Raw genomic sequence first — 16,447 nt, forward strand, 5'->3', positions numbered from 1 at the left:
TTGTGTTTTCAAGCAGATTGAAGTTACAAACAGGCTAAGTGACTTGCTCATAATCAGTTACAGGTTGCAAAGCCTAATTTGACTTAAGAGTTCTCTACTGTACTTAATGTCCCACAAAATTATTAACTTTGATGATAAAAGCCTTAGCATCTGATGTAGTACATTTTGTTGTGTAATTTAATGCTATATGACATTGTTTATGAACTCAGGATTTATAAACAATGGGTATCTGTGACTACATTTTTGTTAACCCTGAAATACTGAAATAGTATTCTAACTCAAATAGTACAAAAATAGGAGTAAACAATCTAAGTTTCTGTTGGAAGAATTACTTATTAATTCTTTGATTTTGCCCTGCAGGATATTCAATTTTAAAAACCAAGAAACGGGGCGCCTGGGTGGCGCAGTCGGTTAAGCGTCCGACTTCAGCCAGGTCACCATCTCGCGGTCCGTGAGTTCGAGCCCCACGTCAGGCTCTGGGCTGATGGCTCAGGGCCTGGAGCCTGTTTCCGATTCTGTGTCTCCCTCTCTCTCTGCCCCTCGCCCGTTCATGCTCTGTCTCTCTCTGTCCCAAAAATAAATAAACGTTAAAAAAATAAAATAAAATAAAATAAATAAAAACCAAGAAACAAAACACAATGTTTTAGCAGCAACATCAGCAGGGCCACTGAAGACCACAGGTTCTAAACCAATGAACTACTGAAAAACAAAAAACAACAACAACAAACACTCACTGAACTACTGGCTAATCTGTAAATTTCAGTTCTGGAATTAAAGCTGAAAATCTACTCCTGAATCTTTTTCCAAACGGAAGACTTTTTTGAATTTTTCAAACTGATTACACGTACCATTAAACTGCCTTACTACGTTAGATATAGTTTACAAAAACCAAGAAGTTTAAGACAGCCTTTAAAATATTTCTTTGCATATACTGTGTATGTAAGAAAGAGCACAGTTGCACTTTATAAAGACAAGCAAAGTGAGGTGGTTAAAACGGTGAAAATTTTACGGAGACACAGCTAACGAAATAAATAAAACTTTCCAATGGAGATCATGACATGGTACCCTTCATACTAGCATTCCATACTAATATTCCAACCATCAGGCACCCTTTTGGATCTGACATAGCTTTATTACAGGATGAGTAAGAGATCCACTGTACTCACAATTGAAACATAAATTTTGTTTCTCGGTGCTCTGAAATGCTTTCAAAATTAGATTAACAACTAAGTGCTAATTAAAATATCTGTCTCTATTCCTTTTTGGAAATACCCCTTGGATGAAATCAACAATTACACAACATTCTCATGCAGAATCCCTCCTGCCCCTACAGAAAACATGAGCAAGAGAACTCAGCAAGTTTGCATGTTGAGCTTGGAACAGCACTTCAAAATTTAGCAACATTCTATCTAGGCACCATCCTAAGGTGAGGAATCTGTTAATAAAATTAAATTGCTTCTTCACTAGATAATAAAGCACCTCCATTAACTGTTGCGAGCGATCCCAGTCCCTTCTTTAATGCATACGCCATCACACTATCTCATTAAAACTAACGGTTACTGTATTTACTGCAATAGGGGAAGAATAAGAAAATGGGTTTTTTAAGAAAAGTCATGAAAGCATTTACTAGGTTCACAATGAAGTATTCTGAAGCTTGCAGCTGAACTAAATGCTAATTATTTAATAAAATTTATAGGTCTACATATTTTAAAATGTCAAGTTACATAATAAGGTGCATTATGAATCCTGTAATTTTCACTACTAATCTGATATACAATATATACAACTTCAAGAATTATCTACTGCAAAAAAGAAGGTCCATTTTTAAACATGAATGACTCAAAAAAATTCATGATGTAATATTTATATCATGCAGTCAAAATATTCACCTTTCAGCAGAAATGACTACAGTCCATTATCAATTTCTCATAGACTGATTATAATTTAAAGATTAAACTCTATCTCTCACTCTTATAATAGGGAATGGTAAGACAGGCATAAATTTTTATCTTTATTTGCAATCTATTTTAAAAACAAGGTGTCAAAAATAAAAAATAAAAACAAGGTGTCTATTCACATGATCTGTGTTAACAACTGAACCAGAAATAAGTTGGACCAACCAAGTTTAGACCACTCTCATGTAAAATGCTTTTCATAATAGGTGTATGGTGTATTTAACAATAAAAAATAATCTAAATCCCTAAGTACTCTAAGGATGCTTTTAATTTTATAAAATACGGAATTAATTCTTCATTGTGACAAAGAATCACTGCTATCCAATTATCTTTTTGATAGTATATATTATCGATATCTCATCAGCAAGAAGTTTCTCAAATTATATGCATGCTGTATTATATAAAATGTAGTTCTGACTAAATGTAATAATATATAATAATCTGCTTATATATCTAAGGGGGAAAGTTATGATTCTGGCTTTTTTTTTTAATGTTTATTTATTTTTGAGAGAGAGACAGAGAGAGAGGGAAACACAGAGCCTGATGCAGGGCTCGAACCCATGAACCATGAGATCATGACTTGATCATGACACATTGCTACCAAAAGTCCCCAAAACCTGATGTTATCTAGAGTAACAATATTAGAACATCAGTTTTAAAAACAGATGTGGCTGGAAAAGCAAGCTCAAGTCTTTGGGAAACTCTTGCACCCCTGGGTTGTGGAACTAAAAGCAACTGCCTCTATTTTACTGTATTTCACAAATTTTCTGCTTTAACAGAAATGAGAATAAAATAAAGGCAAGAAACACTGGTGTAGTATTTGCAGGAAATGAGTAGAAAAGAAAGCATGAACAATCCAAACTCATAAACTAAATTTTATACCACATTTGCTGTAAACAGCATATTAATTTTATACAGTTGGAAGTATTGGGATTCCCATGATTTAAGACAGTGAAATAAAATAGCACTTGATTGAGGAAAAATTAGTAATGTTGACTCATATCCTCAAGAATGCACACCTGGCCATGCCACCAGAAGGAAACAAATAGGTAATACACATTATTATTCTATTTTATGATAATGTATAATATGAAAAGAAAGCAAAATATACTAGGAAGCTGTTTGATAATTTACTCACAAAAAATATAAGAGGCTAATTAGAAAAGGCTACATATAACATTCTGTCCTTGTCTCCAGATTCATTCATTCACCTAGTAGAAATCAAGTATAGAGGGGCGCCTGGGTGGCGCAGTCGGTTAAGCGTCCGACTTCAGCCAGGTCACGATCTCGCGGTCTGTGAGTTCGAGCCCCGCGTCGGGCTCTGGGCTGATGGCTCAGAGCCTGGAGCCTGTTTCCGATTCTGTGTCTCCCTCTCTCTCTGCCCCTCCCCCGTTCATGCTCTGTCTCTCTCTGTCCCAAAAATAAAATAAAAACGTTGAAAAAAAATTAAAAAAAAAAAAGAAATCAAGTATAGATATATGGAATACATCAGTGAACAAATCTATGTCTTTATGGAACGTATATGCTATTAGGACACATGGACAGTGAAATATATGCAAAGATGTTCTTCTATGTAATTAACAAAAGTAAAATTTTAGAAACTACATATTGTACCTATTGGATAGAACTGGAGATTAATATTTAACCAATTGAAAAATTTTTAAAAATAAATATGTAATTTATCTCTACTGTAAAAAGCTCATCCATTCTCTGTCCGTGGCAGAAAACAGCCTATTAAGTCACACAACTTTGAGCAAAACATGTCTGCCTTTGTTCTACTTTAATTTCTAGTTTTGAACTTGCTCTTCCCTCAAGAATCACATTTGGTAACAATACTGCTCACAACCTGTTGAGGTGCAACCAGTGGTCCTTGGCACCACGTGCCCTCCTGGCCATCACATGTATTAAATGTGTTTCTATGAGAACAAATATCCTACGGGGTAGATTTCAAAGACAAGCCATGCTTGCAGCTGGCCCCATCAGGTGAAGAAACGTGCTTCCCCCAATTCCCTGTACTGGTAGAACATCTAAAAGCATGGTTTCTTTAATTTTGATTCTACCTTTTCTTTACAATAAAAGAAAAATATCAAAGTCATCTTTGTAACAATGTGGCAGCAGTTTGTGAAAAGCAACAGGAAAAGCGGAAAGACATAACTGAAGGGTGACTGAGACCATCATCTCCAGCTATTCTCAGTATCTGCCTTCTTAGATATTTCCAATATTATTACTGGGATAAGGGGGTGCCTTTCCAAAATCCATTACCTGGGGAAGGGCTTTCTCGGGTTAAATCTGCAAGAGCCATAAGCCTTACTATCCAGATGGCATAACTGAGTTGCGAGAACACTGGCATCCATTAACACTGCAGATGAGATCTTATATGAAAAGTATGCATCTTAAAATCTATGGCTTCTAGAAGAGGGGGCAACCGGACACTGGGCAAACTATGCTAATTTCATTTATCAAAAGACTGAATGGGACAAACCGACAATGCTTCCTAATATAATGTATTAAGTAGAGTACATTATCACTTCTGTGATGTTACTGCCAAAAAAATGTAGAAACTGAAGATGAACACGAGAAAATTTAAACCTGAAGCATGGATTAGTCAACAAAATAACCGAGCTATACTTTAATTACTTAAAAAATTTTTTTTCAATACTTATTTTTGAGAGACAAAGAGTGTGAGCGGGGGGAGGGGCAGAGAGAGGAGGACACAGAATCCGAGGCAGGTTCCAGGCTCTGAGCTGTTGGCACACAGCCAGACATGGGGCTCAAACTCATGAACCGTGAGATCATGACCTGAGCCAAAGTCAGATGCTTAACCGACTGAGCCACCCAGGCGCCCAGTATCTGAACTATACTCTTAAAAGCATCGAGGTTACCATTTAAAAAAAAAAGAAAAAAATTTTTTAAAAAAATTGGGGGCGCCTGGGTGGCACAGTCGGTTAAGTGCCCGACTTCGGCTCAGGTCATGATCTCGAGGTTTGTGAGTTCGAGCCCCGCGTCGGGCTCTGTGCTGACAGCTCAAAGCCTGGAGCCTGCTTCAGAATCTGTGTCTCCCCTTCTCTCTGCCCCTCCCCTGTTCATGCTCTGTCTCTGTCTCAAAAATAAATAAAAAACGTTAAAAACTAAAAAAATAAAATAAAATAAAAAGCATCAAGGTTATGAAAGATAAAAAACTGAGGAACTGGCCAGATTAAAAGAGACTAAAGACACATGATAACTGAGTGCAACATACTATCCAGAATTTACTTCTGCTATAAAGGACATTATTCAGACAACTGACAAAATCTGAATAGAGCTAGCAGAGTGGAGAACAGGATTATATCAATCTTAACATCCTAGTTGTGATAATTGTACAGGGGTTATGTAAGGGACTGTCCTTATTTTTATTAGAAACCACCACCAGAATATTTAGGGAAACTAAAGGAAAGTTGTCTACTTCTTACCTTCAAATGGTCTAGAGAAAATAAAGTGTGCGTGCGTGCGTGCGTGCGTGTGTGTGTGTGTGTGTGTGTAGACATACAGAAGAATAAAGCAAATGTGGTAAAATGTTAACACTTGAGATACCTGGCATTTTCCTTGTAGTATTTTTGTAATTCTTCTGTAAACTGAAATTGTATCAGAATAAAAAGGCCACACTTTGAGAAACACTAATCTCTCGATCAAGTTGCTGGCCTGACCCTGCTTTGCCACAGAAACTGGTGGTGACAAACCTATCAAAAACATTCAGGGGAGGTGTCATATAAAAGACTATGGCCAGCTTCCTGATACAGCTTTTATGTTCTCTTGATAATTATGCAAGATTCGCTTACAGATGTAAAGTTTTGCTAATACTCAGTGCTAGTGCACAAGTGGACAAACAGAAATCTCACACACTGTCGGGAGTTTAAATTTGTGCAATCTTTTTGGAACACATTTTAACAATGTCTGTTAATAATTCAAGAAATTTATTATATAGGTAGACAATTTGTGACTGTGGAAAAATATGCATACGAAGAAACATGATGAATAAAGCATCATTTGTATTAACAACAACAAAAAAAGTCAATGTCATGTGTACAATTAGGAATCACTTTCTGATTATCTACCACCGCCCAGTCTCGGCCATATATACCTAAAAAAGCAAACCAGTTAGGGGCGCCTGGGTGGCTCAGTCAGTTAAGCGTCTCATTTCAGCTAAAGTCATGATCTCACAGTCCATGAGTTTGAGCCCCATGTCAGGCTCTGTGCTGACAGCTTCAGAGCCTGGAGCCTGCTTTGGATTCTGTGTCCCCTTCTCTCTCTGCCCCTCCCCTGCTCATGCTCTGTGTCTCTCTGTCTCAAAAATAAAGACATTAAATAAAAAAAAAAATTAAAAAAAAAAAAGCAAACCAGTTAGCAGCATTCATTTTGAATGAGAAAATAAGGTCCACATTTTCATCTCCAAGTGCACATATAAAAAAATACATACACCTTATACACAATTATTTGTGATAATTACAGGCAGCAGCAAGAATTCCAATTTGTTCTAGAATGTGTCACACAATTTAATAGGTGCCTTATTCTTTACTAATTAAGTCTGGTTTAGATAAACAGCAAAATAAAATTACATTCTCTAGAAATCAACTCACACACCAAGTGTACAACACAGGTAGCTTAAAGTAAAAATAGATAAAGGCATACGAGTTAAGAATTTACTCAAAAAACAGTCTCAGCAAATTTCCCTGGGAAAGCTACTTTAGAAAAACATATGCCCAATTCAAATAAAGAAATTCACACCCTTAAGGAAAACATATACTTCCACAAAGGGAAATACAATGCAACTTAAAGAGCTTTAAATAGGTTCCAATGTTAGCTATCTACTTAATTTTTGTTAAGAACTCCTTCAAATGCCTCACTTGACCTCATGAACTGCCTTTTAAGGCCGCGTTCAAGAGGTGCAAAGTGTCACCTGATGGAACACAGAGTATCACACATGGGAATGGTAGACAAGTGCTGTGGTAAGTACGTGGACTCCAGAGCTGCACTGCTTAAATTCAAATCCCAGATTTAAGGCCAACAAGTGGAAGTTACTTAAATTCTATGTCTCATTTTCCTCAACTGAAAACACAGATAACAGTACTTCCATATGAGTCTCACAAGAATTTAAAATGTTGACCTATGTATAGCACCTAAAAGAGTACCTGGTACGAATAAGCACTCAGTAAAACACCACTACTGCTTCAAGGCTGGATTACTCAACGACATTTACTCTAACAAATACGGTAAAACTGAAATCGACCCTTCAAAACAAATACACATTTATATTGTTTTAGAAATACATGTAATTAACCATGTATCTCATAGGGATTAACATTCAGAATATATAAAAAACTCCTCTAACTCAACAACAAAAAACCTGATTTAAAAATAGGTACAGGAGAAAAAAATAGGAAAAAGACGTGAACAGATATATTTGTCCGAGAAGATAAACAAATGGCAAATAAGCACGTGAAAAGATACTCAACATCACTAGTCATTAGGAAAACGCAAATCAAAACCATAAAGAAATACCGCTTCGCATCCACTAGGATGGTGATTATCAAAAATAACAGAAAATAACAAGTGTTGGTGAGGATATGGGAAAATTAAAACCTCTGTACCTTACTGTGGGAATGTAAAATGGTGCGGCCACTATAGAAAGCAGTGTGGTGGTTCCTCCAAAAATTATACATACAGTTACTGCATGACCAATCAAATTCAATTCTGGGTGTAAACCCAAAAGAAGTGAAAGCAGGCACTCAAACAGATACTTGCGCACCATTGCTCACAGCAGCATTATTTACAACAGCCCAAAGGTGGAAACAACCCAAAAGCCTACTGATGAATGAAGAAATGAACAAATGTGGTATACACATATAATGAAATGTTATTCTGCCTTAAAAAGAAAATTCTGACACACGGTACGATGTGGATGAACCTTGAAAACTTTATGCTGAGAGAAATAAGCCAGACACGAAAGGGCACATGTTCTAGGATTGCACTTATATAAGGTACCTAGAGTGGCCACATTCACAGAGCCAGAAAAGTAGAATGCTGGTTGCCAGGAGTTGGGGCTGGGGCTGGGGATAGGGGTCAGGGAGCAGAGAGAGTACAGAGTTTCAGTCTGGGAAGATAAAAAGCTTTGGAGATGGATGGAGATAGTTGTACGATAATGTAAAGGCACTTAATGCAACTGAACCGTACATTTAAAAATGGTTAAAATGATACATTTTATGTCGTCATATATAATTTACCACACACAAAAACACATTTAGTTTTGCCTTAAACTACGGCTTAGAGAGGGATAAGGGCTCAGCTTTGAGGGGTCCTAAGTTACTACCAGGTCAAGTAACAGCAGCTGTGCAGTAACTTAAACACCAACAAGCAGGTGCCAAAACAAACAAATGAGGAGTATATGAACATATAAATAGAAACAGCACATGTGTATCCACATGTACACAGACACACACACAAACGGTTCCTACCACCATCAAGGCAAAGATACGAAAGGAGAAAGAGAGGTTTGCCCTAGAATTTATCCCTTCCAAGGAAGGGCAGCCCAGACAGCGTACAAGTAACCCATCAAAAACTGTTTAGGACTGGGGCGCCTGGGTGGCTCAGTCGGTTGAGCAACCGACTTCAGCTCAGGTCAGGATCTCAGGGTTTGTGAGTTCGAGCCCCGCATCGGGCTCTGTGCTGACAGCTCAGAGCCTGGAACCTGCTTCCGATTCTGTGTCTCCCTCTCTCTCTGACCCTCCCCCACTCATGCTCTGTCTCTGTCTCAGAAATAAATAAACATTAAAAAAAAATTAAAAAAAAAAAAAAAAAAACTGTTTAGGACTAAACACCTTTCATAGAAAATCCACAAGTGATCACGGACAACTGGCTTATATATGAGATGAAGTCACAAAGTTTTCTCCCACGCATGTCCCCTCTTATTTTTCATGTCCACCTCAAGTTACGAGCAGTGAAGATTTTTTTCCTCCCTACAAATTTTCTGTCAGAGATGTTAAGGTTGTCAGTTCTTTAAAGGCTAAGCAGCCACTTGGAATTTCTTTGCAGGAAGAAATAAATCTGATTATTAATCAGAAGAGGTATTAACTTTTTTCTCATCCTTAAATATTCTAACCTTAGTGAGTCAAAAAAAAAAAGGAAGGAAGGGAGGGAGGGGTTGAAAAGAAAAAAGAAGGCAGCAAAAGACATTTTTCTCCCTACAGAAAATTTAGAAGGCCATAACAGTATAACCATCCACAATGGGATTTTTTTCCCACCTGTTCTTCGTGGGTTCTACTCTTGCAAATACATGCAACATTTAGTGTATAAAACATCTGTCTGGGAAGGGCTCCAGTTACCTGTTAACCACGGCCTCGGACAAGTGAACAAGAAACGTCTGACACTGAGATAGGTCAGAACCCCAAGAAGTGGCCATCAATGATTTCTGAGATGGAAGCTTACCCTACAGTACAAAGGGCCAAGGAGATTTTTAGTAGGAAAGGATACGAGAAAAATGGTTACATCAGGAGTTCCTGCCTCCAGAGAATAAGTTATGGAAAAATAAGTAATTTTCAGTAAAAAAAACCCCACACAACTATTAAGCCAAAAGAACTTGAAATGTTAAAGCCACACTCTATATTGAGTCCTAAGGCTCTAAAAATAAAATGTTCCACACACCTGGTATGTGGAGAGAGGCCAAGCATCATACATCACATAGGTCCCATCACACGGAAGGAAATGGGAGGAGTAGGAAAAGCATGTTTCCCTTTCAAAGTTAGGTCCACTGGGTGTCTCCCTACTTAGTCTTGACTCAGCCTATGCAACAGAAAAGCCTGAGAAGCAGTATCATGAAATTAGGCAGGACATGGAGGCTTGTGATTCTTCCTTAAGGCAAGTACACCTTAGAATGTAGTGATACTGCTAGCCCATTGACAACAGTTTAAAATATATTGCTTGCTGACTTGAGATTATTATTGCCGATGAAATTCCAAAGTAGTAAAAATACTCTCCCCACATTATGTATATAAATGAATACCAAAAGACATGTACAAGAACATCTGTAGCATCAGACATAAGCCAAAACTAACAACCCAAAAGACCAGTGTCAAGGATCAGATAAATTAAGGAATAATCATACAATAGAGTGCTATTCAGTAACCAAAGTGAACAAACTATCACCATATATGTGATATGCTGATCGCGAGCAAAAGAAGCCAGACTCAAAAAGGCACAAAATTATATAAATCTGTTTATAGGAAATTCAAAAACAAGCCACACTAATGTGCAGTGTTCATCGGGATACAGGTTACCCGTGGGAGAGTAGCAGAGAGACCAGAAGGGGCAACAAGAAGGGCTTCCAGGGAGCTGGTAACATTCTTGCTTCATGCGTGTGATGGTCACACGTGTATATTCACTTTGTGAAGATTCACTTTATTGTACGTTTACAATTTGTGTGCTTTGTTTCTGTAGGTTTATGACATTAATTTAGAAATATATATGTGTGTATGTGGGTATTATGTATATTTTTCTTAATTGTTTTTTGAATGAATGGCTGGTTGGGGGGGGGGGGGGGGTGGAGGGAAAGAGTTCTTTCCTGGAATTCATTCCTATTGCCTTCATAAGGCAGTGATTTCTAGTCCTGGGCTACACCATTCCAGGATGATATATTTCATATTAAGAAAAGTTAAATATCATGTCAATGGGCATATAAGTCCTAACAAAATTGGTCTTCCTCCCTCTCCATCCAAATTGTAGATCAGATATTCCCACAATCTTCTCTCCTATTTAGTAGGCAAAATATCAGGATCATCTGTGGCAAATCATCTACCACAAGATTACGTATTTTTAAAAAATCACTAACTATGAAATGTCATGGAAAAAATGCTGAATATGTACTAGGATTAAAATGTTCCCATTATTAATCTTAAAACTGGCTTCCTTTGCCTATCTAATCTAAAACTGAGAAAAGGAAGGAGACAGAAAATGGTTTAATTGTTTCCCCATATTCTGGTTATTTTTATCTTAATCATTTAACACACATTTAAGTGCCTATCGTGTGTTAAGCACTGCACTAGACTTGGAACATGTGGCAACAAATAAGACACACTGTCCCTATCCATACAGACTACACTGTAACAGCAGCTACTAGAGGGCTGGCGTAAGGCTAGTACTGTGCCTGCATATCTCAACTGCATACACTTATCAGTCCTATAACGTAGGTGCTATTATCCTCATTATGCAGATGCAGAAATTAGCTCAGAAAACTACCTTGCCCAGGCACCTGGGTGGCTCAGTTAGTTAAAGTGTCGGAATTTGGTTCAGGTCATGATCTCATGGTTCCTGAGTTCAAGCCCCAGGCTCCCATGCTGACAGCTGGGAGCTGGGAGCCGAGAGCCGGGAGCCTGGAGCCTGCTTCGGATTCTGTGTCTCCCTCTCTCTCTGCCCCTCCCCCGCTCGCACTCGGTCTCTATCCCTCTCAAAATTAATAAAACATTAAAAACAAACCAACAAAAAAAACAGAGCTAAAGTATAATGTTCATGGTTTTCCACATACTCTGCATTAAGATGGAATTTAGCTAACATGCAAACATGGGGCCAGGGATATGAATTTTATGCTAGAATTGTAAAGTGCAGTAACTGATCCTAAAACTTTCTAGGATACAAGCACAGATGTGGTTTGCTTCAGTGAGGGGTCCACAAAAAACCAAAAAGGAAACCTTCTTTACCCTCCCAATGCTTCAGCTACTGACTAAATCTTAAAGGTAAAGGGTAAAATTTTCTTCGAATACTAGAAAGTGAAAAAAATGCTGTTTAAAGCTATCAATACATAAAATTCAGTAAATCTAAAGACAATTGCCAGAGGAGCCACACCTTGGCTACCACACACATATGCATACAGACACGTGTGTGCCCACATATGTTTGTCATAAATTTGACATTTACTCTTACATTTTCCTCGCACAAGGAAAAATGTTACAATTGTAGTGGGAACTGTGTCTTATGACTTTACTATTTACACTATCGATCATAATTCTGCAAAGTACATTTTCTTCTGAGTTGAAAGGAACCAAGAATCTACACAAACATCTTCAGTAAACAAAGAGGTTTTACATTCTTCTTTTTTATGGTGATAGAAATTATACAAACACAGTACCAGCCCAACCTCCATCAAACCATGTTTGGCCAATTTCTTACATAGCCAAATCTCTAACACAGTTTGGTATTCTCAAGTATCTGAATTCAGCAGTGCATCCGCCTTTTATTTTCCTTCAAAAAACACGGACCAGAACATTTATGGATAGGGTAGCCAGAATAAGGTCTAATGAATAAAGGTAAGGCTAGGACTAGGGTTTATAAAGGAGTTAAGCAGTTTCAAAGAATCCTGTCCCTGAGGGCATAATAAACGATGCCAATTATCACTTTAAAATATGTAAGATAGGACACTGAATTAAAATGGAGAATTTTAATAAACAAAAATAATAAAATGATCAAAATTCATATGATCAGAATGGGAAAGAGACTTCCAAAATGTTTATGTTTATGTTTTTTATAATACCATTGCATGAATAAGGAAATGCCTTTCAGCGTTGAGTGTTAATACCCAAAACAATACATTTCTTCTGAATTACAACAGGCCATAATATAATAGACCTGCATTTGTGGTAATGCCTAAACCACTCTGAAGAAGTGGTCTTAACCACAATTCAAAGCTTAAAAGATGGCTTTCTGCCAAAGTCTATCCGAGCCAGTAACTTGTCACGCTGCCTTCACGCACCGCTAGGACCAAAATCACGGACCCAGCAGCTAGTATCTGCTTCCTCAAGCCTCACAGGAGGCCCAGGACTCTGAAAGGTAATACTCAAGACAGCGGCACAGAAGTTGAGAGTGCAATCTGACGGCAAACTGCTTTGCCCTGGGTGGGAGGAAAAGCAGCCGAATACTCGAATCATCTGAGGACCTCTGCTCAGCATAAAGGAAAGGTTCTGAACTGGGAACGACCATGAAGTGATTAAAAGTATAGATCATCAGAAACTGATGGTGTCGAAGCACTAACACAGGAGCAAAAGCTGGGAGTCAGGGTAGCAACAAAGAAAACGAGAATAACCACCTTTAATAGGACGATGTTTTACTCACCATCTGAGTCATTCACGTATGTATGTACTTAGTGTTTTGCTGTGCTATGAATTTAAATTATGCAAACTGCAAAGCTGTGCTGTCAGAGTTAATTTACTGTCTAGTCGACAGCCCAACATCAAACTGTCAAACTAGAAAAGAGGAGGATAGGTCTTCCTTAAAGATAAACTCTAATGCAGCCACTTAATTCTTAACATTCCTTTTACCAACTTCTACACCTGCATGCTCCCTGAAGACATGTCGTTTCTCTACAGTAGTAGTCTTACTGACCTCTTCTCATTCTTTCCTCCTGTCATAAACAAATCATTGACTAATGCTGCCAACTGTATCTCAAATTATCTTCTCTATTTCCATTCCCCGATTCCACAAGGCTAAATGAAGCTCTCATTACTACTATCCACAGCTTCCTAAACTGGCCTCATATAGCAGAACAGAGAAGTATGTAACAACAAATAGCATGTATCTCCTTATATATGCTGTCACTTAATTCTCATTCATAGCCCTGACAGGTAGGCATTATTTCAAACTTAGAAAGAAAATTGAGCTCAGAAAGTCACAAGGCAGGACTTTCTCCTACCTCTGACTATGCATTGACCATACTAAGGTCAAGATAATGAGACCCACACATAAATACATAAGGAAGCCATACTCTGGTCCTTAAACTGGTTATCTTCCTCATCTTCCCAAAATAAGGACTTTTGTCTCCCTAATTCACTGATAAATTAATGTCTATTTTCTTTTTTCATTAAACAAACCACCCATCATATGAAAATTTAATGTTTCAGAAAAATCATTTTTTAACCTGTAAACTATTTCTCAGCAAACAAAAACTGTTGAATCTCAAGAATGAAATGCTGTAGTAATCAAACTAGAAAATATGAAACAATGCCACTAGGTTAAATAAACCAGGGAAATCTGATGTGTTAATAGCTGTAGGGATTAGTGGAATCCAGAGCCTTTAAAGAGCTATAGGAGAAAAAAAAAAAAATGCCAACCTGTTTCCTCAATAAATCAGATAGGAACAGTGGATTTTTTTAGGCCATAACTTTTATGCTGAACAACCTTTTTTTTTTTTTAAATAGAAGTGTGCATAAGAGAAATATGGCCAAACCTATAAGCTTATATTATTCACATTAAAGTCGGCTCAAGTGTGTATAGTGTTAACATCAAGTTTTCAAATATAAGCCTGTAGACAGTATGTGTTCACTAACCCAATAAACCAGAATAATAGCAAGTCATATGTTAAAAAAGAAAAAAAGGTGGCAAAACCAAAAAAAAAAAATTATGGAATAGTAGCTCTTAAACTATAATATTATTTAGATGAACTATTCTGAATTAAAAATAATCATGAACAAATTGATCTGAAATTAGAACACTATTTTCCACATTGGAGAAAAAAATTATAGTCTCCCAAATAAGTCAATTATTAAATTTACAAGTTTTATAAAGGAGAGAAAAAGAAACTATTTTACCAAGTCCAAAAACCTAAAATGATGACTAATTTCCTCGCCTTAATTAAACTATCTACTTTTCCTAAGGAGAATGTCCTGCTATAGTTTACTATTATTACTTGCTCAACAATACCAATGTTCCTTAATGAGCCATGTTGACATCTTCAAAAAAGTATTAATCCATGTTTTTGATAGATTCTTATCAAGATCTAAATGGGGCTATAAACAATACTCCTGAAACAAGGTACTTAGAAGTCCATGTTCCTTTACACAGTTTTGAGGAATCTGATAGGAAAACTTACATATACCAGGTATAGGTCTCCAGCAATTTCACCCAGGCAATTTTTCATTGTAGTTTCAATAGTCAAATAGTAATATAAGATCCATTACGTATAAGCCAATAATATTGATGCAACTGACAAATTAACTTCCTGGGCTTTTTTCTTCTTAATGTTTATTTATTTTTGAGAGAGAGAGTGAGTGAGCGAGCAGGGTAGGGGCAGAGAGAGAGGGAGACACAAAATCCAAAGCAGGCTCCAGGCTCTGAGCTGTCAGCGCAGAGCCTGACATGGGGTTCGAACCCACAAACCTCGAGATCATGACCTGAGCCCAAAGTCGGGACACCTAACCGACCAAGCCATCCAGGCGCCCTTAACTTTCTGGGCTTTTTAAATGATGGTGGTTCCTAGGTATGAAGGAAAGTTTAAGACTAAAATTAGATCCTTAATTCTAAGTATAAATTTGAACTTTGGAATGAAAATCAAAGTTAAAGGGGAGTCACAGTTCTAATTGTTGATTTTTTTTCCTGGTTATCCCTCAATGCCTTGGTTTGGTTCCAGTATTCCTCAAGAATTAATCCAACCAGTCTGGTCATTATACTCAACAAATCTTTTAATCTGACAGAGGAATACTACTTGTCCTGGGGTCAACCCTTTTGACTTCTGGACAACTTGCTAGGACCTACATTTCATACTATTTTTATAACATCCTCCTTTCTCTCACTTGGTCTGCCCAGTTCTCACACTCAAAAGCACTGTTCACACATTATTTCAAACAGGAAGACTGCAGAGCAAATATTCCTGTTTGTTAAGGCTGCATGTAAAATAGAGAGGAGGTTGTGGGGTAGGAAGAGAAGAAAGGATACAGAGAACACTGGGATGCAACAGAACAGTGAACAGGAAGAGAAAAGGATTGCCTGAGGAAGTGTCAGAGCCACCAAGCCGAAGAGAAATAAAGCAGTAATGGAGTGTCTCGCGGCCATAAAAGGGCAATTGTCCACCTCCTAACAAACTAAATCTGGTCAATCCCAAATATGGAAATGTTTTAGTTCAAATACAGAGCTTTTCTTCTGTGGGATACGAGCATAGATCACAATCATTCTTTCCCTATTAAAAAAAAAAAACAAAACTCACACTTGGAGATCTACCATTGTGAGAAAAATCTGTTGAATTATTGTATAAACTATTTCCAAGATTTGTTCCCCCGAAGTCCAGGTCTTTCTAACAAAAAACCACTCTAGCCCTTACAGTTATTCGAGGGCTTCAGTCTCCGCACTGTAAAATACAAACGTTAATTGTAACAACCTGGAGAGCTGGAGGGGGCATTTTGTAAGTCCAACACTCCTTAAATACTAGCTATTATGCGCTCAAGATTTTCTCGGTCTTTAATACAAATTCTAACTCAGAGTTCAGTGAGGATAAAACAGAAGAAATTAAAATCATCTCAAAATGTGATTACTTCCTTATATATCCACTCATTCTCTCCATTTGTAAATTAAGAAGTTGGTACATAAGAAATGGTCTGTCCTGCCATGACAGGTCAAGTGCATGTTAATAACCCCTATTACCAAAAGTTCGTTCACTTAACAAGTATTTACTAAGTACCTGCTATGACTAGTCACTGTCTGGGGGC

At 37.5% G+C, this 16,447-nt stretch overlaps 1 protein-coding gene across 6 annotated transcripts in view; it reads right to left on the minus strand.

The window, feature by feature from the left end:
- RBPJ (recombination signal binding protein for immunoglobulin kappa J region) overlaps positions 1-16,447 on the minus strand; it is a 219,245-nt gene that overhangs the window by 43,717 nt on the left and 159,081 nt on the right. The gene's annotated exons all lie outside the window — the stretch shown is intronic.

Source organism: Prionailurus viverrinus, chromosome B1 (assembly GCF_022837055.1).
Source record: "Prionailurus viverrinus isolate Anna chromosome B1, UM_Priviv_1.0, whole genome shotgun sequence".
Lineage (NCBI taxonomy): Eukaryota > Metazoa > Chordata > Mammalia > Carnivora > Felidae > Prionailurus > Prionailurus viverrinus.